The sequence below is a fragment of the Netta rufina genome (assembly GCF_964035555.1).
Source record: "Netta rufina genome assembly, chromosome: W".
Lineage (NCBI taxonomy): Eukaryota > Metazoa > Chordata > Aves > Anseriformes > Anatidae > Netta > Netta rufina.
The window spans coordinates 12,917,120-12,940,364 of record NC_140139.1 but is presented as its reverse complement, the minus strand read 5'-3'; the positions used below and the strand labels follow the sequence as shown (position 1 = coordinate 12,940,364).

Genomic DNA, 23,245 nt, shown 5'->3' with positions numbered 1-23,245 from the left:
GATCCTCTTTAGCTTATAAAATTTCGGGACTCAATTTAACTAATAATACTCTACGAGTAACAGGGGTAGAAGGATTTGGTATGGTAGTGTCACTTTTTGAAACTACTGAATTATCTTGAGGAACTAAAACCGTCACTGGGCAACTGTTATATGTACCTGAAGCAGGGACCAATTTATTAGGGAGAGATTTAATAGTCAAATTAGGATTACAATCGAAGACCTGTGAAAAAGGAATAACAGTCGCAATGAAATTATTAACAGAAAACGATGAAAAAGAAATAAATCCCATGGTATGGGTAAGGGAAGGAAATCGAGGAGGGCTTAACATAACTCCCTTAAAGATAACTGTTCAAGAAGGGAGCGGAATAGTTAGACAACGACAGTATCCTATCTCTCGTGAAGGAAAAATGGGCCTGAAACCTATAGTGCAAACTTTAGTTAAAGATGGTCTTTTGGAGCCTTGTATGTCACCATATAACACTCCGATTTTACCAGTACGAAAGCCAGATGGTTCATATCGATTAGTACAAGACCTGAGAAAAGTTAACAAGATAACACGGAAGCGCCACCCTGTGGTTCCTAACCCTTATACCCTGATGAGTAAAATCCCTTATGAGCACAAATGGTTCAGTGTTATAGATTTAAAGGATGCCTTTTGGGCATGCCCATTAGATCCTGGAAGTCGAGATATTTTTGCATTTGAATGGGAAGACCCTGAGACAGGTCGTAAAGAGCAATATAGATGAACTGTTTTGCCTCAGGGATTCACTGAATCTCCCAATTTGTTTGGGCAAGAATTGGAAAAGGTTTTAGAAACATTTCAGATTCCAGAAGGGGTGACATTGTTACAGTATGTAGATGATTTATTGGTGTCTGGGGAAGAAAGATCGGAGGTAAAAGAAGCCACCAATAAACTCCTGAATTTTTTAGGAGAACATGGGCTAAGGGTATCTAAAGATAAATTACAGTATGTAGAAAAAGAAGTTAAGTATTTGGGACATTTAGTCTCTGAGGGCAGACGGAGAATAAACCCCGAGAGGATTCAGGGAATTGTGCGACTTCCTCTCCCTAAAACAAAGAAAGAGTTGAGAAAATTTTGGGGTTTAATTGGATATTGCAGACTGTGGATAGAAGCATATGCACAGAAAAAAAAGAAATTATATCTCAAATTATTGGAGGAAGAACCTAATATACTGAACTGGACTAAAGAGGAAGAAGAAGTAATGGAAAAAAATAAAAAAAGACCTTATTACAGCACCAGTCTTAGCTCTTTCTGCCCTAAAGAAATCTTTTTATCTTTTTATAACTGTAAGTGAGGGTGCTGCTTTGGGGGTGTTAACCCAAGAATGGGAAGATAAAAAAAAACCTGTAGTGTATTTGTCTAAATTATTAGACCCTGTATCCCAGGGATGGCCAGAATGCATTCAGGCAGTAGCAGCAACTGCCTTATTAGTAGAAGAGAGCAGGAAATTAACCTTTGGAGGACAACTGATTGTTGTTACCCCTCACCAAGTGAAGGCTATTCTCACTCAGAAAGCAGGAAGGTGGCTGACAGACTCCAGAATACTAAAATATGAAGCTATACTAATTAAAAAGGATGATTTAACTATAACTGCAGAATCTGTTTTGAATCCTGCCTCCTTCTTGTCAAAGGGAATTGAGGATCCAATAAATATGGAACATAACTGCTTAGATTTAATAAATTACCAGACAAAGGTAAGATTAGATTTACAAGAGATGCCCTTAGAGGAAGGGGAAATATTGTTTATAGATGGATCTTCTAAGGTGGTACAAGGAAAGAGATGTAATGGTTATGCCATCATTGAAGGAATGGATGGGAATGTCGAAGAAATGGGAAGACTATTAAAAGGGAAACAGGGAACTATATATACTGACTCACGATATGCATATGGGGTGGTACATACATTTGGAAAAATATGGGAAGAAAGGGGCTTAGGAAACAGCAAGGGAAAGGAATTGGTCCATGAAGAATTAATTAGATTTTGGAAAGTCTGTTACTACCAGAGGAGGTTGCTGTGGTGCATGTGAAAGGACATTGAAAAGGAAACTCCCTAGTTGAATGGGGAAACAGGATTGCAGATGAAAAGGCTAAAGAAGCAGCTTTGCAATTGGAAGTAGAAGCAAAGCTGCTTCTTGTACCTGAAATAAAACCTCCACCTGAAAAGCAAATATTCAGTAAAAAGGAAATAGAAGTCTTTAGGGAATTAGGAACAAAAGAGTCCGAAGGGCAGTGGACTCTCCCTGATGGGAGAGAAATGGTAAACAAACAGATAATGAGAGAAATTTTAGCTGTTCTACACCAAGGAAGCCACTGGGGAGTCCAGGCAATGTGTGACGCTGTATTAAGAAAATATATATGTATAGGCATGTATACTGTAGCTAAACAAGTGTGTAATAGTTGCATAACATGCCAACGAGTGAATAAGAAGGCTCTACGGAAACAACCCCTGGGCGGACGGGACCCAGGGCTTCGACCTTTTCAGAGCATCCAAATAGATTTTACTGAATTACCTAAAGTAGGCAGATTTAAGTACTTGCTGGTGTTGATTGACCATTTGTCAGGATGGGTAGAAGCTTTTCCTTCAGCATCAGCAACAGCTAGTGTGGTGATAAAGGTAATCCTGGAACAAATAATCCCTAGATATGGGATTGTTGAAAATATAGATTCAGATCAAGGAAGTCATTTCACTTCATCTATTTTACAAGGATTAATGGGAGCCTTGGGAATAAAATAGGAATTTCATACTCCATGGCATCCTTCCTCATCAGGGAAAGTGGAGCGAATGAATCAAACATTAAAGAAACATCTGTCAAAGCTGGTTTTAGAGACTAAGCTTCCCTGGACAAAGTGTTTACCTTTAGCACTTCTCAGAATTCGAACTGCTTCTAGAAAAGATGTAGGAGTTTCACCATATGAGATGTTGTTTGGACTACCATACCTCGGTAGAAACGGTGAGACACCTATTTTTGAAACGAAAGATATTTTTCTCAAAAATTATATACTTGGATTATCTTCTTCCTTAGCATCTCTCAGGGTTTGTGGACTGTTGGCTCAAACTCCGCCTTTGGAATTCCCAGTACATTCATTCCATGCAGGAGATTGGGTCCTGATACGCACCTGCAGAGAATCAAAACTTCGGCCTGAATGGGAAGGACCATTCCAAGTACTGCTAACCACTGAAACGGCCGTAAGAACTGCGGAAAAAGGTTGGACTCACTATACTCGAGTGAAAGCATCTACTGACCCTAGTGCCTGGGAAGTTGTTCCTACAGAAGACTTGTTGAAAGTTAAAATCAAAAAGAAAAATCTCGTAATAGACTCTGAGCAGGATAAAAGCTTATAGTTGTAAACTAACCCTTTATTTTCACAGGTAACTAAAAAGGACAGACCTATAACAAATTGAACTGCTCCCAAGAGGAGTTTATTATAGTACATCCTATTTTTTTTATTGTTTTTTTGTGTATTAATAATTATTTGGAAGCCTAAGATTTAAAAACGATGATAGGGAAAAATCAATTATTAATTTTGTTTCTGGTAATTATAAGCCTCAGAGGAGGCCTTGGTCAAGTGGAAACTTGGAAAAGATTTGACCAGATGATAGCAAAGACAGGATATCCTGTCAAATTATGGGTGAATGTGACAGAGAGTTATGAACCACAATCTATTACGTTTGATGCTTGTGAGGTGTTAACTTGTGGAGATTGAGCAAAGAACACAAATATCTCTGCCCTGAACCTAAGACAAGCAGTATGTTTGAAGGACCCCATTGCCCGGATTGGGCCGATGTATGGTGGACGACCAATCATAAAGGATGGTCATCTACACCCACCTCATCTATCTACTTTATGAGATTAAAGAAACAAATTAACATATTTAAAGGAATGGTTCAGCCCAACTGTCAGCATCTACAATGTAATCCAATAACTATAACAGTTAATCAGGCTGACTACCTTACAAACCGTACTTATGGTCTTGGAGCAGATGTAACTGGACGAGACCCAACAGCCAGACTGAGAATAGCTGTAAGGGAACGATACTCTCCTGCCATCAGAGAAAGGGAGAAACTCAAGGAGAAACTCAAGGAGAAAGCAGGAGAGAAAACAGGAGAACCTCTTCGAAATACAGCAGTTGTCACAGTTAAAGAAATAAAATATCTTAGGCAAACATTTGAGATTGAAACAGGGTATGGAGATGTGAATGCCTGGATAGAATGGGTCAGATATACTGTCCAGAGTCTCAACCATAGCAATTGCTATGCTTGTGCCTCGGGACGACCGATTGCTGTCGTGGTTCTGCTTGAGTGGGCAGCCGAGCTCCACCACAGCCGCTCTCTCACTCCCCCTCCTCAAAGAGGAATGGGGAGAAAATATGTGAAAAGGGCTCAAGGGTTGAGATAAGGATGAGAAAATCACGCAATAATTATTGTAACGGGCAAAACAGACTCAGCATAAGAAGATAGTAAGATTTATTGCTCATTACTAACAAGCTAGAGAAGTGAGAAACAAAAGAAAAAAAACAAAAGCACCTTCCCCCCCATCCACCCTCTTCCACCTCCTCCCCCCGAGCGGTGCAGGGGAACGGGGAAATGGAGGTTATGGTCAGTCTACAGCACTTCTTCTCTGCCGCTCCTTCTCGGTCACTCTCGTCCCCTGTGCTGTGGGGTCCCACCCACGGGATGCAGTCCTTGATGAACTGATCCGGCGTGGGCTTCCCACAGGCAGCAGCTCTTCCAGAGCTGCTCCAGATATGGGTCCGTACCACGGGGTCCATCCCTCAGGAGAAAACTGCTCCAACCTGGCTCCCCTACGGGCAGCAGCTCCTGCCAGGTCACCTGCTCCTGCATGGTCTCCTCCACGGGCTGCAGCGTGGAACCCTGCTCCACCGTGGTACTCCATGGGCTGCAGGGGGACAGCCTGCTTCACCATGGTCCTCACCACAGGCTGCAGGAGACTTCTGCTCCAGCGCCTGGAGTACCTCTCCCCCTCCTTCTACACTGACCTTGGTGCCGTTCCTCACTCCCTTCACTCTCCCGGCTGCTGTGTGGCACAGCGTTTTTTTCCCTGTCTTAAATATGCTCTCACAGAGGCGCAAAGAAACATCGCTTATTTGCTCAGCTCTGGAAAACAATGGGGCCCTTCCCAAACATGGGGCAGCTTCTAGATCTTTCTCACAGAAACCACCCCTATGGCTCCCTGCTACCTAAACCTTGTCACGTAAACCCACTACAATTGCCCAGATAGTGCCCTTCCCATTGGGGTGGACCGAAGAATCCCAAGGGATGTGATGTCTGATTGCATTGCACCAAGAAAAGACTGCCTGGGGAAATGAGGCCTGTAAGTCTCTCTCTTTGCTATTCCCTTCCTTGCATAATAGCAATATCAGCGCTCCCCCTGTATTCTCCACAGCCATAGGTAACCATACAGCCTGCCTCTCACGGCAGGGTGTGAGTGCTACCCAGCATCTGGGAGAATTTGCCTTGTGCACAAGGACCTTGAATGCTACTACCAAGGACTTGATGGGAAATTACTCAAGACTTGAGATCCCCAGGGCAGATCTCTGGCGGTACTGTGGAGAGAAGATCTTACGGTCCACCGTACCATCTAATTGGGGAGGCACTTGTGCACTTGTTCAATTAGCTATACCCTTCACCCCGGCATTTGAAAGAGAAACATCACAAATACCCAGAAGAAGTAAGAGAGGCTTAGGAGGCTTATCATTTGATGATAGAGTGTACATAGATTCTATTGGGGTGCCTAGAGGAGTTCCCGATGAACAGAAAGCCAGGAATCAAATTGCTGCAGGGTTTGAGTCAGTGTTCTGGTGGGTAACAATCAATAAGAATGTGGATTGGATTATTTATATCTATTATAATCAGCAGAGATTCATCAATTATACCAGGGATGCGATAAGAGGAATTGCTGAACAACTAGATGCCACCAGCAAAATGGCTTGGGAAAACAGGATAGCATTAGATATGATGCTCGCAGAGAAGGGTGGTGTATGCATGATGCTGGGCAACCGTTGTTGTACTTTCATCCCTAACAATACTGCCCCAGATGGCACAGTAACAAGAGCATTGCAAGGGCTTACCACCCTTGCCAATGAATTGGCAGAAAATTCATGAGCAGACACTCCCATCACAGGATGGTTGGAATCTTGGTTTGGTAAACGGAAAGGGATGGTAATGTCCATATTTACATCCTTGATCATAGTAGCAGAAGTTTTGACAGCTATTGGCTGTTGCATTCTCCCCTGTGTAAGGAGACTTGTCCAGTGGTTAATTGAAACCGCATTATTGAAACAAATGACCATGAATCCACCACCCTACTCAGATAAAATGATGATATTAGAGGAAATGGAGAGCAAAGAAAGTGAAGAAGAGGAAGATATTTACCAAATTACACCTTAAAAAAAAAAAAAAAAGTTTAAAAAGAGTTTTTGCAAAAATCAACAGTTTATAAAAAAGGAAAAGGGAGGAATTGTGGGAAAATAAATGTTGTTTTTGCAGAGTTACATTGTTTAGAAGGAAGGAATGTGGCAGATGACCTTGTAAAATGCAGACAACCAGACTCCTTAGGACAATTAGGTGAAAATCACACTGTTAAGTCAAGTCAGATAAGTGAAGAAACATTACCACTTCAAACAGTAAAAATGGCAAAAGGAAATTGAAATTTAATGAAAGGCCATGCATTGTTTGTGAAGCATCAGATAGATTGTGAACCTGGATTACCCACTCAGTGGGGAAACAGGGGAGGGTCCTGTCATCAAAAAGTATATAAACTGTATTTTGGAACTAGTAGATGTGCTCTCTCTCCTGCTTGTGAGCGCCCGCCATTGCAATCGTGAATAAATTACTACTTCACTGAGATCCTCGCCTGAGCCTAAGTTATTGGCTACGGAGTGTTTCTCACAATATAACTCACAGTTCAAAAATCTTCAGTGTTTTGTGATGTGATCCCCAAAAAGAATGATTGTCAAAGTTGATACAGTAGGCTGAGCATTTGCAGTTCCTTACCTTTATTAGCAATCAGCCTTAGAGATAAAAATTACATCACATATGACCAACCTAAAATTCACCTACAAATATTTTTGAGAGACCAAAACCAGCTTTCTGACTAGCAGAAATTTTGTTACCTACCCTGATTGTATGTATGTATAGTCATACTTGGGTTATTATGTAAAGCAATGTTCTGTATACATGTATTTATAAAGTTTGATGATTGTGTGTGCGTGTTAATGGAGCATAGACTCCCCGCACACCCAGCACTGTTTACTTGACTTTAATACCTTTTAGAAATATTTGTTTTATAAATATTACAAAATTCAGACCTCATTTATAACGGGAAACAAATGGGGATACATAGGTTTTTATATCCACCTGGATCTCCAAAATCTCTATTAGGTGGAGATTTGTTAGAACAATTAGAAGCAGAAATTATCTTTGAAAAAGGGAAAATGGAATTAAGAATAGGAGAAGAACAACTAATAAATGTGTTAAGCCTGGCACTAATACAAACAGACCCTAAAAGTGAAATACCCTTAGAGATCATAAATCAAGTATATCCAGGAGTTTGGGCCACTGAAGTCCCTGGAAGAGCTAAAAATGTGACCCCAATAATTATAAAATTAAAGCCAGGAAAGAAAACCCATTAAGGTTAAGCAATATCCTTTGAGGATAGAAGATAGGAAAGGAATTAAAGAGATAATTGATAGATTTATACAGTATGGATTATTGGTTGAATGCGAATCAGAATACAATACACCCATATTGCCAATTAAAAAGGCAGATGGAAAAAGCTATAGGCTAGTTCAGGATCTGAGGGCCATAAATAAGATCACCGAGGACATACATCCAGTAGTGGCAAACCTTTATACTTTGCTGACTAAATTAAAGAATAGTCAAGTCTGGTTTACCGTACTGGATTTAAAAGACCCCTTCTTCTGCCTACCCTTAGCCACTGAAAGCCTGTCCTGGTTTCAGTTAGAACAGAATTAATTTTCTTCCTAGTAGTTGGTGGAATGCTATGTTTTGGCTTAGGATGAGAAGAGTGCTGATAACACCCCGATGTTTTAATTGTTGCAGAGCAGTGCTTATACCAAGCCAAGGACACCTCAGACTTTTGCTCTGTCCTGCCAACAGGCAGGCTGGGGGTGCAGTAAGAGCTGGGAGGGGACAGACCCAGGACAGGTGACCCGAACTAGCCAAAGGGGTATTCCATACCATCTGACGTCATACTAAACAATATATAGGGGTGGCTAGCCGGGGGGAGGGGGCCGGACTGCTCGGGGTTAAGCTGGGCATCGGTCAGCGGGTGGTGAGCAATTGCACTGTGCATCACTTGTTTGTACATATTATTAGTAGTAGTACTATTATCATCATTTTTTTATTATTATTATTATTATTATTATTATTATTATTATTATTATTATTATTGTTATTATTATTATTATTATTTTCCTGTCTTATTAAACTGTCTTTATCTCAACTCACGGGCTTCACTTTCCATTTCTCTCCCCCATCCCAGAGAGGGAGGGGGGAGGGTGAGCGAACGGCTGCGTGGTGTTTAGCTGCCAGCCGGGTTAAACCACGACAAAGCCAAAACCTATTTGCCTTTGAATGGGAAAACCCTGACTCAGGCAGAAAGGCACAGCTTACGTGGACAGTGCTACCTCAAGGATTCAAGGATAGCCCCACTATTTTTGGAAACCAATTAGCAAAGGAACTTGAAACTTGGATACTTCTGGACACTGAAGGGGCTTTGTTACAATATGTAGATGATCTCTTAATAGCTACCAAGACTAAAGAGAGTTGTATAAGTCTCCTTAATTTTCTGGGTTTAAATGGATATCGAGTCTCTCAACAGAAAGTCCAGCTGGTTGAACAACACGTGACCTACTTGGGATTTGGAATTTCAGGAGGTCAGCGAGAACTAGGAACTGAACATAAGGAAGTCATTTGCCGGACTCCAGAACCCCAAACGGTAAAGGAGTGTAGTGGGTTTACGTGGCAAGGTTTTGGTAGCAGGGAGCCATAGGGGTGGTTTCTGTGAGAAAGATCTAGAAGCTGCCCCATGTTTGGGAAGGGCCCCATTGTTTTCCAGATCCGAGCCAATAAGCGATGTTGTTTTTCGCCTCTGTGAGAGCATATTTAAGACAGGGAAAAAACGCTGCGCCACACAGCAGCCGGGAGAATCAAGGGAGTGAGAGAACAGCCTTGCACCAAGGTCAGTGTAGAGGGAGGGGGAGAGGTGCTCCAGGCGCCGGAGCAGAAGTCCCCTGCGGCCTGTGGTGAGGACCATGGTGAAGCAGGATGTCCCCCTGCAGCCCATGGAGTACCACGGTGGAGCAGGGTTCCATGCTGCAGCCCGTGGAGGAGACCACGGTGGAGCAGGTGGCCCTGCACCGACGGAGGCTGCCGCCTGTGGAAGACCCCTGCCGGAGCAGATTCTGGGCCGGACCTGTAGCCCGTGGAGAGGAGCCCACGCAGGAGCAGGTGATCTGGCAGGAGCTGCTGCCCGTAGGGGAGCCAGGTTGGAGCAGTTTTCTCCTGAGGGATGGACCCCGTGGTACGGACCCATATCTGGAGCAGTTCTGGAAGAGCTGCTGCCTGTGGGAAGCCCACGCCGGATCAGTTCATCAAGGACTGCATCCCGTGGGTGGGACCCCACAGCACAGGGGACGAGAGTGACCGAGAAGGAGCGGCAGAGAAGAAGTGCTGTAGACTGACCATAACCCCCATTCCCCCGTTCCCCTGCGCCGCTCGGGGGGAGGAGGTGGAAAAGGGTGGATGGGGGGGGAAGGTGTTTTTGTTTTTTTTTTCCTTTGTTTTCTCACTTCTCTCGCTTGTTAGTTGTAGGCAATAAATCTTACTATCTCCTTATGCCGAGTCTGTTTTGCCCGTTACAATAATTATTGCGTGATTTTCTCGTCCTTATCTCAATCCTTGAGCCCTTTTCACATATTTTCTCCCCATTCCTCTTTGAGGAGGGGGAGTGAGAGAGCGGCTGTGGTGGAGCTCGGCTGCCCACTCGAGCGGAACCACGACAAGGAGCTACAAACCTTTTTAGGAATGACAGGTTGGTGTCGCCTTTGGATTTATAATTATGGACTAATGGTAAAGCCTCTATATGAATTGATAAAGAGTAATCAGTCAAAGTTAGTCTGGACTGGAGAAGCAGGAAACGCCTTTAAACAACTTAAACGAGAATTGATGCAAGCTCCGGCTTTGGGATTACCGGATCTCTCGAAACCCTTTTGGTTGTTCTCTCATGAGAGACAAGGGATAGCTTTGGGAGTACTAGCACAAAGATTGGGTTCCTATAAATGAGCAGTAGCTTACTTCTCTAAACAATTAGATGAAGTAAGTAAAGGATGGCCTGGATGCCTTCAAGCTGTTGCAGCTGTTGTTATCAATATACAAGAAGCTCGGAAGTTTACAATGGGACAGAAAATGACAGTGTTAGTCTCCCATACGGTCTCAACAGTTTTGGAACAAAAAGGAAACTGTTGGCTTTCACCACAAAGATTTTAAAATATCAAGCAATATTAGTGGAACAAGATGATGTGGAAATTGTGGTCACTAACATCGTAAATCCAGCTTCTTTCCTTAGCGGAACTCTGGATGAACCTATAACTCATGATTGTATAGAAACAATGGAGGCTGTGTATTCTAGTCGACCCGATCTTGAGGAAGAACCTTTAGAAGATGCTGATGAATCATTGGTATACTGATGGTAGCAGCTTTGTAAAACAAGGACAACGTAAGGCAGGATATGCTGTTACAACTGCTCAACAGGTAATCGAGTCCAAACCATTACCCCCTGGGACATCCACCCAGAAAGCAGAGATAATTGCACTTACGTGAGCACTGGAACTGGCAGCAGGAAGGAAAATAAATATTTGGACAAGACTCTAAATATGCATTTGGTGTGGTACATGCTCATGGAGCGATCTGGAAATAACGTGGATTGCTGACTGCTCAGGGAAAACAGATAAAACATGCTGAAGAAATTTTAAAATTGTTAGAGGCTGTAAAACAACCAGAAAAGGTAGCTATCATGCATTGTCGAGGACACCAAAAGGGGAACGCTGATTTTGAAATTGGAAATTGATTGGCAGATCAGGAGGCTAAACGGGCAGCTGAAATAACTGAGGTGAAGGCATTGTCTTTGATACCAGACGGTAAAATCCAAACTATATACATGAACCAAAAAGTCCGCGTAATAATACCCTCTAATTTGACATGGCCCATAGTTCTTACAGAACACAATAAAACACAACAATAAAACAAGTAACTCAACAATGTAGCATCTGTTTACGCAATAACCCCAATACCAAGAATAGAATAAAATTTGGAATAATCGGTAAAGGAAATTATCTGGGACAACAGTGGTAAATTGATTTTTTCAGAACTCCCTAGAAAAGGGGGGTATTGTTATTTACTGGTTCTGACTGACACATTTTCAGGATGGCCCGAAACTTTTCCTTGTCGAACAAACAAAGCAAGAGAAGTGGTTAAAGTCTTGTTAAATGAAATAATACCATGCTTTGGGATTCCAGTAGCAATGTCTTCTGAGAGAGGTTCACATTTTTGTGTGCAAGTGGTACAACAGATAAGTAAGATTCTAAAGATAGATTGGCAACTGCATACTCCTTATAGACTGCAGGCAAGTGGACAGGTAGAAAAATGAACCATTTGATTAAACAACAAATAGCTGAAATCGGACAAGAAGCTAATTTGTCATGGCTTCTATCCCTTCCTTTAGCATTACTTAGAATCAGAGTTAAACCTAGAGTAAAAGAGAATTTGAGCCGCTTTGAAATCTTATATGGAAGGCCATATTAATTTCTATTTAGTGGAGAGGATCTAACGCAGCTGGGATCAGAATATTTATATACTTATATAACTGAACTTCAAAAACAATTAAATAAAGTACATAAATTTGTGTTAGGGACCAGGGCTAGAGGGTTGGATCAACCAATCCACCCCTTTAAGCCTGGGGACTATATATATATAAAGACTTTTTCAGGACAACCCCTTGAGGAAAAATGGAATGGACCCTATCAAGTGTTGCTGACCACTCACACTGCTATCAAGATTAGAGAACAAGCTGCTTGGATCCACTATTCCCGAGTGAAGAAGGCTCCAGGAGCTCCTTGGAAAGTAACACTAGGTGACGATGAACTGAAACTAAAGCTTAGTCGAACAAAATGAGGACATTATGGTTGGGAGTATTTGGTAATATGGTTGGCAGAAAATTTGTTCATAGAATTGTTTTGTTTTTATGGCTTATAGTTGTAATTGTGATTCAAGAAGGTGCCTCTGTGATAATAGAGAATGGTGGGTGGCCTTGAACTAAAGCCGTAACAACAGAGGATAAGAACTTTAATGGAAAGTTAGCAGTTATGGTCATCTGGCGAACAAATGGTAACTATTTATATAAACCATCAGAATGGCGAAAATTAGGAGAAGAGTGGACACAAGATAATGTATCCTTAGCTCTTAGTTGTATGCAAGCACAGTTATGGTTACAGGCAACGGCTGCCTTGATTATTAGGGAAGGAAGTGAAGGCATTTTTCCGGCTAAAGTCCGAAAGGCTGTTTGGGACAATGCCAATGATTTTGAGAAGAAGTTCCAGTCGTTGTGGACCCTGGTAAATTGTACTTATGATCCCATTGTTAACATGGCTACTGCCTTCGTGCTTACTATACGTAATGCCACAGTTTATGTTATCCACCTGATCATTGCACTAGGATTAAACCATGAGAAGACAGTGCTCTATCCTTCGGGGCATAGAACATGGGCACGGATGGAGAATGGGAAATGGCAGTCTGTAAATCTAGAATCATGTGTTACCCGTGAACAACAAGGATTTATTTGTGAAAGCAATACAATTGAAGCTCAGGATGTATGTTTTGACACGGAGCAAGAATCGTCGGGTGTGATATTTTATATTTGGCACCAGTGGTATCCCATCAGCTGATCAAGTCTAACAATACAATGTATCGTAAGTTATTACCTACCCTCACACTACTGAAGCAACTAGTTAAAAAACAAGACACAAGTCACAACTGGTGGGATACACTCTCTGGATGGTCACCAACTGCAACTGGGATTTTGAACACATTGAGTCACCCAATTATTGTTTAATTGATATTAGTTGGTATAAGTTTAATATTGTCTTTTGTATTACTTGTTTGGAATTGAAAATTGTTACAACGAATGTCCATGTTAGCCTCCTTGACAATTGTGCATGGCAAGGTATTGAGGGGTACATATCATAAGACTGGGAAGAAAATTTTCGTATTAAGTAAAAGAATTTACTAGATTTTCCAGAAAAGGGGGGAATGATATTGTATAAACTCACTTTAGGATAGAATAAAACTTGTGGTTAAGAGTTAGCGAGAACAAAGTAAACGACATCTTGTTATCTGTTGACCTTCTGTTATGTTTAAGCATCTTGTTATTTGAAAACATCCCGGTATCTGTTAACCCTCAGTCAGGCTGAGACTTGAGATAACTTGAGTCAACTGTCCGTTATGTCTTGTTAACTGAGACATCCTGTTATCTGCCGACCCTCAGTTAAACCGAAAGCCAACTCAGCATTTTTACAGCTTGGAAAACAACTGATTAAGCAAAAGGTGAAAAGTGCATCACGAGGAAGACCTACGGCCTTCCTCCCAAAGACCACTGCCCACATCCTGAAGACCCCGGCCCACAATTCTTGGAAGGCTTTGCACAAGCGCAAGGACTGATAAGCTAATTAGCATACAAAGCGAGAGTAGACGGGGTTAGGTAATGAATATGTATAGGCGCTAATAGAATATTCATTGTTTCGCTGTATAAATATGAGATAGTTTGTCACTTCGAACATGCACGATAGGCGGAAAGATCCCCCGTGCATCCAGCGCTGCAATAAAGAATATACCACTTAAGGAAATTTCGACTTTGATCTTTAAATCAGTAGCTGGCTAACAGTTGTTTTCAGTTAGATCACAAGTGAAGTTATGTGCCAGCATGCAAGTGTACTGTGATGACCAGAAAATCAGAAAGCTGCTTTCTTGAAGCAAGTTTTTTTTTTTTTTCCTGGGAAAACCTGGGCCCTCAAGGGGGCACGGAGCTTATCACCTTCACTAATCCCCTGCTAAGGATTTACCACCTGGGAAATAAGGAGCTACATCATAGATGCTTGGAAAAGTTGGGGAAAATATTGGAGTCTATGAAGAGGGGGAAATGCAGTACAGGGATTCTGTAAGCAACATGTGAGAGAGGCTGAAGGGCAAACTGACAAAAATATGGGCTACCTAGAAAACCCGTGGCATTTTAAACTAAATGATAAATATAAACAACAACAACAAAAAAGCAAAAACTGTGATTCCAATCAAGAATAATTGTGAATAGAATGCACACTAAAAAGCTGCAACTTCTGGTAGAGGGCAGATGATGGAGTGAATTGGTATTGTGGTTTAACCCAATAGACAGCTAAAAACACACAGCTGTTTGTTCACTCGCTCCAATAGGGGGATGGGGGAGAAAATTAAAAAGAAAAGCGCAAGAATAAGTTCAGATAAGGGCAGTTTAATAAGAAAGAAAAAAAAAAGTAAGAAAAATAAACAATAACAATAAATAATAAATTAATAAATAAATAAAAACATGAAGAAATGATGCCTAATGCAATTGCTTACTACCTGCTGACTGATGCCCATCCCATCCCTAAACAACAGCAGACCCTTCGGCCAACTCCTCCAGTTTTTATTGAACAGCTGAACAGCATGACATCCCATGCTATGAAATATCCCTCTGACAAGTTTGGGTCAGTTGTGTAAGTTCTGTCTCTTCCCAGCTTCTTGTGCACCCCCATCCTCCTCACTGGCAGAGCGGTATGAGAAGATGAAAAGTCCTTGACTCTGTGTAAGCACTGCTCTGCAAAAACTAAAACATCAGCATGTTATCAACATTTTTCTTATCCTAAATCCAAAAAACAGAATCATACCAGCTACTATCAGCTACTACCAGCTATCACTTCATACCAGCTACCCCAAACGTGTGTGGGATTTGCTGGTCCACCTGGATCCATACAAGTCCATGGGTCTGGATGGGATTCATGCCAGGGTGCTTAAAGAGCTGGCTGACATCATTGCGGGACCTCTCTCAATTATTTTTCATGGTCTTGGGAATCTGGAGAGGTCCCAGTTGACTGGAAGCTGGCAAATGTTGTGCCAACTTTCAAGAAGGGCAAGAAAGAAGACCCAGGTAACTAGAGGCTTGTCAGATTCATGTCAATGCCTGGTAAAATTATGGAGAAGATTATCCTGCCACTGTGGTGGTTTTACCGTGCTGGGCAGCTGTTGCAGGAAGCATGGCCGAAAGCACGACAGACACCAGTAGAGTCAGATCATGCTCCCTTTTATTGCCCGAATAGCCTAACTTTTATAGAGAACTTAACAGGGGTGGACAGTGTTTCACACAAGATTATTGGTCAAAAGCACTCAGACAAACAGCTACAAGAAAACAACCCCACCTGCAAGAAAACAACCCCCTTGTGATTAGCAGTCACATAGACCTTGTCCTTGAGGCCAGCTGCTGGTAACAATATTTTCCTGAATTCCTCAATTGGGCGATGTGGGAACACTGTCATGGGAACTTCTCATAGTTGCCCTGGTAGCTTGGTTTGCTCAGCTACAGCAAGCCATGGGATTTTTGCTGTTTCAAGAAATCCCTCAACAATTCCCCCTTCTTCTTTTGAGCAAACCAAGCCCGACACAGCAGTTTTACAAGTAACTCTTTAGCTATACTTACAACACACAACGATGATTACCACCACCATAAACCAAATCCTTAATCCCCTTGTGATTAAACCCAGCAACCATCTACACTTTGTTTCAAACAAGTCAGTGAACCATTGATTGAAAGGATTGATACCATATTGAATCTTTCTCATGTGCTCTTTCAGGAAAGTAATGGATTTGTGAATTGACTCATTATGATCAGAAAGGTTTAAACAGTACATTCCCTTAAAGTCCTCACACCCATTCCTTTGAGCCAAAAGCAAGATGTCAATAGCAGCTTGATCCTGTAAAAGCAGATGTCGCAGACTATTTTGATCTGGTAACATCTCCTCAAGTATCTCTGTCGTGGCATAGGCTTGCCTCTCGGCCCAGCATACCAAATTTTCTAAGTTGTTACGTGCGGCCGGAGGTGCCACTCCAGGCACTGAAATTGCTAATGCCGCTCTAGCTGCAACCCCACACAATTCAACATTATCATTGCAATCCGATGCAAGCAATGTCCATTTATGTCTGGTGATCTCACGCAACTGTAACAAGCTAGGAGCAAATACAATGAGTTTATCTATGTAACATGGACATCTGATAGCATTTGCAGGGATACCTTGCCAGGCCCCATCCCCACAAATCAGAAGCACATCAGGAGGTAAGGCCAAAGCTGTACAATTGTTCCAAACACTGTAGTTGTTACCCCTTGTCTCCATGCTATAAACCCCTAAGCCCTGCTTAGCAGCGTCATTGCAATCACAGGTGTTATTTGTGTCTTTGTACCAGTATGGCCTTTTCCAGGTTCCTGTAGCAGGATTCATCCACGGCTACGTTCACTTTTGTAGCCACCTTTCAGGTTGATACACATTTGACTACAGATACCAGGGTTTTGACATTCATCAATGTCTCCACAGTTTCTCTTGTCTATAAACTCAAACCCAGCTGGACAGTCACATTCATTTATGATGCATTCCTCCAGGGGCTCATCACCCCAGTCCTTGCAGTCTCTCTGCTGGTTACACACTTTATTGATATCTATGCATTCTCCACTTCTGCACTTGAATTTGCCAGGTCCAGAGCACTGAATAACATTGTTACAGTTTGCTTCATCAGTGCCATCCAGACAGTCTCTCACACCACTGCACTGCCTACTCCCATGGACACAGTTCCCATCTTCACATCTGAACTGGTCTGGCCTGCAGGTCCGAGAAGGGCAGTTAATTTCATCACTTCCATCCTTGCAATCAGGATCTCCATCACATCGCCACTTCTTGTGGATACATTCACCTGAGCCGCACTGCACCTCACTCGTAGAACACTTCACTGGAGGTGCAGGCTGGTGGCCACACTGCTCCAAAGATTCATCCGAGTGGTCGGAGCAGTCAGCATCATCATCACACACCCAGCTGATAGGGATGCAGGTAGAACTCTTGCACTGAAACTCATGCACACCACAGGTAGGAGGTGCACATTCAGCTCATCGCTACAATCACTGCAGTCATCTTGAACATTGCAGACAAAGCTTTTGGAAATACATTGCCCACTACTGCATGTGAATTCTGCTGCACTACAAGTCACAATGCCACAATTCTCTTCATCTTCTCCACTGTCGCAGTCCTTTTCACCATCACATTTCCAGGACACTGGGATACACTGGGTTGACTGAGGACCACAGCTGATTTCATTTACCCGGCATGTTCTCGTATGACACAGCTCAGCACTCTCATCAGACCCATTTTCACAGTCCGGATCCCCATCACACTGCCATCTGTTTGGCACACACTGACCACTGTTGCACACAAAGTCAGATTCAGCACACGTCTTCTTCACACAAGCACTCTCATCACTGCCATCTCAGCAGTCTTCACATTTTGCTCTAGCACCGTCAGCAGCAGTGCACAGGCAGGTGAGGGCGAGCAGCAGGCAGAGTTCCCCACAGCGCGGCAGCGCCTGCCGCTGCCCTGCACCTGTGTCACTTATACTAATCCTATTACCCGTGCTATTAGTGTCAGTGGCATCCTCCTGGTACCGTTTCTGTCTTTGTCACCCCTTACTCTCCCCCTTTTCTTTTTGCCACTGACCATTCACCACAAATGGATGAGACGCATGATTACTAGTTAGGAAAGAGAGTGTAACGTCTGCTATATGGCTGCAGGCAGTGCCAGCTGCAACCTTAGAAGCAGTTTGTGAAAGAGCCTGCCGGTGGTCATTTGGCAGTGTAATCTGCGTCTCTGCACTCTTGCCCCGCAATAGAGCTAAGTCGTCATTAGTAATCCGTAGAATGTGGCAACCCTACGGAATCTTATCCAGAAATGTAGTTATAACACCGATCTGGGGACGAATAGTCTTTTTTGCATTGCAAGATAAACCTCTTATAAAAAGAATGCCAGAGAGAAGCAGCACAGCCGCCGCTGCTTCCATGGTTACGTCAGACAGGCTGCAGGGTCCTGATGTCCGTCCCTCTGCTCTGTGCCGACTCGCCACACGGTGAGGGTCGGCCGCCCCTCACCGTGTGGCGGCCGAGGGATTTCAAGAAATCCCTCAACAGGCAGCTAAACCCCACAACCGCTCTCTCACTCCCCCTCCTTTAGATGAGGAGGGGGAGAAGTAAAGCAAAGAACGACTCACGGGTTGAGATAAGGATAATTTAATTAAAGGGAAATAATTATAATAATTAAATAAAGATTACCATGAACTAAACAATTTAACTAAGGGGAAATAAAAGGAAAAGGGGAAAAAGGGAGGAAAACAAACAAACAAAATAAATGAAAGCTATATGGAAGTGCAGAGGAAAGAAATTACTCTCTACTTCCCACAAATGAGCGATGATTGACCACGTCCTTGAAGCAAGGCCTCAACGCACGCACCCAGTGTTCGAGAGGAGGACCGACGTCTTCTCAACGAGAGCCCACCCCTCCCCTCTTCTTCCTGTTACTACCTTTTATTGCTGAGTGTGACACCACATGGTATGGAATATCCCTTTGATTGGTTTAGGTCAGCTGCCCTGGTGATGTTTCTCTCCTCACTTTTTGCCCACCCCCTAGGAGGGTTAGAGAAAGGCCCAATGCTGTGCCACTGCTGCTCAGCAGTAGACACAACACTGGTGTGATACCACTGCTGTTCCAGCTACAAGTACAGAGTACGGCACTGTATGGGCTGCTGCAGGGAAAGTTAACATTCCAGCCAGACCCAGTACAGCCACTTATTGAAACACAGCTGGGGGACAATGCAGTCATAGGTCCCAGCCAACATGGGTTCATGAGGGGTAGGTCCTGCTTAACAATTTTAATTTCCTTTTATGGCGACTCTTGTAAGTGACTCTCTTCTCAGGGGAACAGAGGGCCCTATTTGTCGGCCTGACCCTACCCGTAGGGAGGTCTGCTGCCTCCCTGGGGCCAGGGTCAGGGATGTTGCCAGGAAGCTTCCCAACCTGGTTCGCCCCTCTGACTATTACCCTCTTTTGATAGTCCAGGCTGGCAGTGATGACACTGAAGAGAGAAGCCTCAAGGCTATCAAACGGGACTTTAGGGGGCTGGGACGATTAGTGGAGGGAGCGGGAGTACAGGTGGTGTTTTCATCTATCCCTACGGTGGCAGGGAGGGGTACAGACAGGACATGGAAAGCCCACCTGATAAACACGTGGCTTAGAGGCTGGTGCCAGCACAGAAATTTTGTTTTTTTTGACCATGGGGCGCTTTACTCAGCACCTGGCCTGATGGCCACAGACAGGTCCCTATCTCTAAGGGGAAAACGGATCCCGGGACAGGAGCTGGCGGGGCTCATTGAGAGGGCTTTAAACTAGGTAAGAAGGGGGATGGGGCTGAAACAAGGCTTGTTGGAGCTGTGCCAGGGGGAACAATGGCAAGGGGGAACAATGGCTGCTCAGTCTTTAGCGGCAATACCGGTTGTTCTCTGGATATCCAGTACCCTGAGCTGGTAGAAGGGGATGGGGAGCAGAATGTGACCCGACCCTCACTATCCATGAGGAAATGGTTGGCGACTTGCTATGGCACTTGGATGTGCGCAAGTCGATGGGGCCCGATGGGATCCACCTGAGGGTACTGAGGGAACTGGCAGAGGAGCTGGCCAAGCTGCTTTCCATCATTTATCAGCAGTCCTGGCTACTGGGGGAGGTCCCAGTTGACTGGCGGCTAGCAAACGTGACGCCCATCTACAAGAAGGGCTGGAGGGCAGACCCAGGAAACTACAGGCCTGTCAGTTTGACCTCAGTGCCAGGGAAGCTCATGGAGCAATTATATTGAGTGTTATCACGCGGCACTTGCAGGGCAAGCAGGCGATCAGGCCCAGTCAGCATGGGTTTATGAAAGGCAGGTCATGCCTGACGAACCTGATCTCCTTCTATGACAAAGTGACACACTTAGTGAATGAGGGAAAGGCTGTGGATGTGGTCTACCTTGACTTCAGCAAGGCTTTTGACACCATTCCCCACAACATTCTCCTCAAGAAACTGGCTGCTCATGGCTTGGACTGGCGTACGCTTCATTGGGTTAAAAACTGGCTGGATAGCTGGGCCCAAAGAGTTGTGGTGAATGGAGTCAAATCCAGTTGGAGGCCAGTCACTAGTGGCGTTCCCCAGGGCTCGGTGCTGGGGCCGGTCCTCTTTAATATCTTCATCGATGATCTGGATGAGGGCATCGAGTGCACCCTCAGTAAGTTTGCAGATGACACCAAGTTAGGTGCGTGTGTCGATCTGCTCGAGGGTAGGAAGGCTCTGCAGGAGGATCTGGATAGGCTGAACCGATGGGCTGAGGCCAACTGCATGAGGTTCAACAAGGCCAAGTGCCAGGTCCTGCACCTGGGGCGCAATAACCCCAAGCAGCGCTACAGACTGGGAGAGGAGTGGTTAGAAAGCTGCCTGGCAGAGAAGGACCTGGGAGTATTGGTTGATAGTCGGCTGAATATGAGACAGCAGTGTGCTCAGGTGGCCAAGAAGGCCAACAGCATCCTGGCTTGTATAAGAAACAGTGTGGCCAGCAGGGCTAGGGAAGTGATTGTCCCCCTGTACTCAGCTCTGGTGAGGCCACACCTCGAGTACTGTGTTCAGTTTTGGGCCCCTCGCTACAAGAAGGACATCGAGGTGCTCGAGAGAGTCCAGAGAAGGGCGACGAAGCTGGTGAGGGGTTTGGAGAACAAGTCCTACGAGGAGTGGCTGAGGGAGCTGGGGTTGTTCAGCCTGGACAAGAGGAGGCTCAGGGGCGACCTTATCACTCTCTATAGGTACCTTAAAGGAGGCTGTAGCAAGGTGGGTATTGGTGTATTCTCTCACGTGTCTGGCAACAGTACAAGGGGAAATGGGTTAAAGTTGCGCCAGGGGAGGTTTAGTTTGGATGTTAGGAGAAACTTCTTTACCGAAAGGGTTTTTAGGCATTGGAATGGTCTGCCCAGGGAAGTGGTGGAGTCACCATCCCTGGAGGTCTTTAAAAGACGTTTAGATGTTGAGCTTAGTGATATGGTTTAGTGGAGGATTTGTTAATGTTAGGTCAGAGGTTGGACTCGATGATCTTGAGGTCTCTTCCAACTTAGAAATTCTGTGATTCTGTGTGATTCTGTGATTCTATGATAAGATCACCCATCTAGTCGATCGAGGGAAGCCAGTTGATGTAATCTTTTTGGATTTCAGTAAAGCTTTCAATACAGTTTCTCATAGGATCCTACTGGACAAAATGTCCAGCATGCAGCTAGATAAAAACATCATATGGTGAGCGAACAATTGGCTGATGGGTAGGGCTCAAAGGGTTATAGTAAATAGGGTTACATCAGGCTGGCGGCCAGTCACCAGTGGGGTCCCCCAGGGCTCCATTTCAGGGCCAGTTCTTTTCAATGTTTTCATAAATGATTTGGATGTAGGACTAGAAGGTGTTTTGAGTAAGTTTGCTGATGATACTGAACTGGGAGGAACTGTTGAGTCTGTTGAGGGTGGAAAGGCCTTACAGAGAGATCTGGACAGATTGGAGAGCTGGGCAATCACCAACCACATGAAGTTTAACAAGTGAAAGTGCCAGGTCCTACACCTGGGATGGAGGAACCCTGGTTATACGAACAGACTGAGCAACGAGATGCTGGAGAGCAGCCCTGTACAGAGGGATCTGGGAGTTTTGGTTGATAGAAAGCTGAATATGAGCCAGCAATGTGCCCTGGCAGCCAGGAGGGCCAACCATATCCTGGGGTGCATCAAGCATGGCATTGCTATTTGGTCAAGGGAAGTGATTGTTCCGTTCTACTCTGTGTTGGTGCAGCATCACCTCGAGTACTATGTTCAGTTCTGGGCACCACAGTACAAAAAGGACATGAAACTATTGGAGTGTCCAGAGAAAGGTTACAAAGATGGTGAAGGGACTAGATGGGAAGTCGTATGAGGAACGGATGAGGTCACTAGGCCTTTTCAGCCTGGAAAAGAGGAAGCTGAGGGGAGACCTCATCACGGTCTACAGCTTTCTCATGAGGGGGAGTGGAGGGGCAGGTGCCGATCTATTCTCTTTAGTGGAAAGTGATAGGACCTGTGGGAATGGTGTCAAGCTGCGACAGGGGAGGTTTAGGCTGGATATCAGGAAGAGGTTATTCACTGAGAGGGCTGTCACGCACTGGAAGTGGCTCCCCAAGGGACGTAGTCACAGCACCAAGCCTGTCGGAGTTTAAGAAGCGTTTGGACTGTGCACTTAGTTATATGGTCTGAATTTTTGGGTAGACTTGTGTGGTGCCAGGAGCTGGACTCGATGATCCTTATGGGTCCCTTCCAACTCAGGATATTCTATGATTCTATGATTCTAAGTAGAGAATATTTTTTTTTCTTCCCTCTGTGATTCCATGTGGCTTTTTTTTGTTGTTGTTTTTGTTCTCTTTCTTTTCCCTTTAATTCAATTAGCCTTATCTTAACCCGAGTTTTTTGTTTGTTTGTTTGTTTTTTCCAGCATACTTTCTTCTCCCCCTCTTCTTCTGAGGGGGAGTGAGAGAGCAGTTGTGGTGGAGTTTAGCTGCCCAGCAGGGTAAAACCACAGAACATAGAACATGATTGCACTATAGATGTTGCTACCAAAATGCAGCCCCCACTAGGATATATGGCCCTTTTCAAATCTTCACAATACAGATTTTCACCATCATTTTTGTAGGTATTGGAATCTGCAAATATTTGTAATTTTTTTAAATTTTATTTTATATATATATAGCTGTAATTTCCAGCTGTAAAATTGATTCTCAGGAAAAAAAAAAAAAAAAAAAAAGAGAAGAATAGAAAAAAAATATATATTTTTTTTCACTGATACACTTCAGAATCGGTTAGGTTTTTTTAGGTTTTTTTTTTAGGTTTTTCCTGCTTTACAGCCCCCCATCCACTACAGCTCCGAGCACTGTAATTTTTCCAGAGTCCTTCTTGCAACTTATATGACAGCTCTGGAAAACACCTAATGACCTCCTGTGTTAGAGCTATGGGT

The 23,245-nt window shown here is 43.9% G+C and overlaps 1 pseudogene across 1 annotated transcript in view; it reads right to left on the bottom strand.

Moving 5' to 3' along the window:
* The window catches only part of LOC311220859 (very low-density lipoprotein receptor-like), a 305,676-nt pseudogene extending 283,439 nt beyond the window's left edge, over positions 1 to 22,237 (bottom strand). Inside the window, exons 1-2 of the transcript in view lie at positions 22,139 to 22,237; positions 16,647 to 17,819 (exon numbers count right to left, since the gene is read on the bottom strand). The product of the transcript in view is annotated as a very low-density lipoprotein receptor-like (transcript). The remainder of the gene's footprint in view (positions 1 to 16,646; positions 17,820 to 22,138) is intronic.
* Positions 22,238 to 23,245: the final 1,008 nt, after the last annotated feature.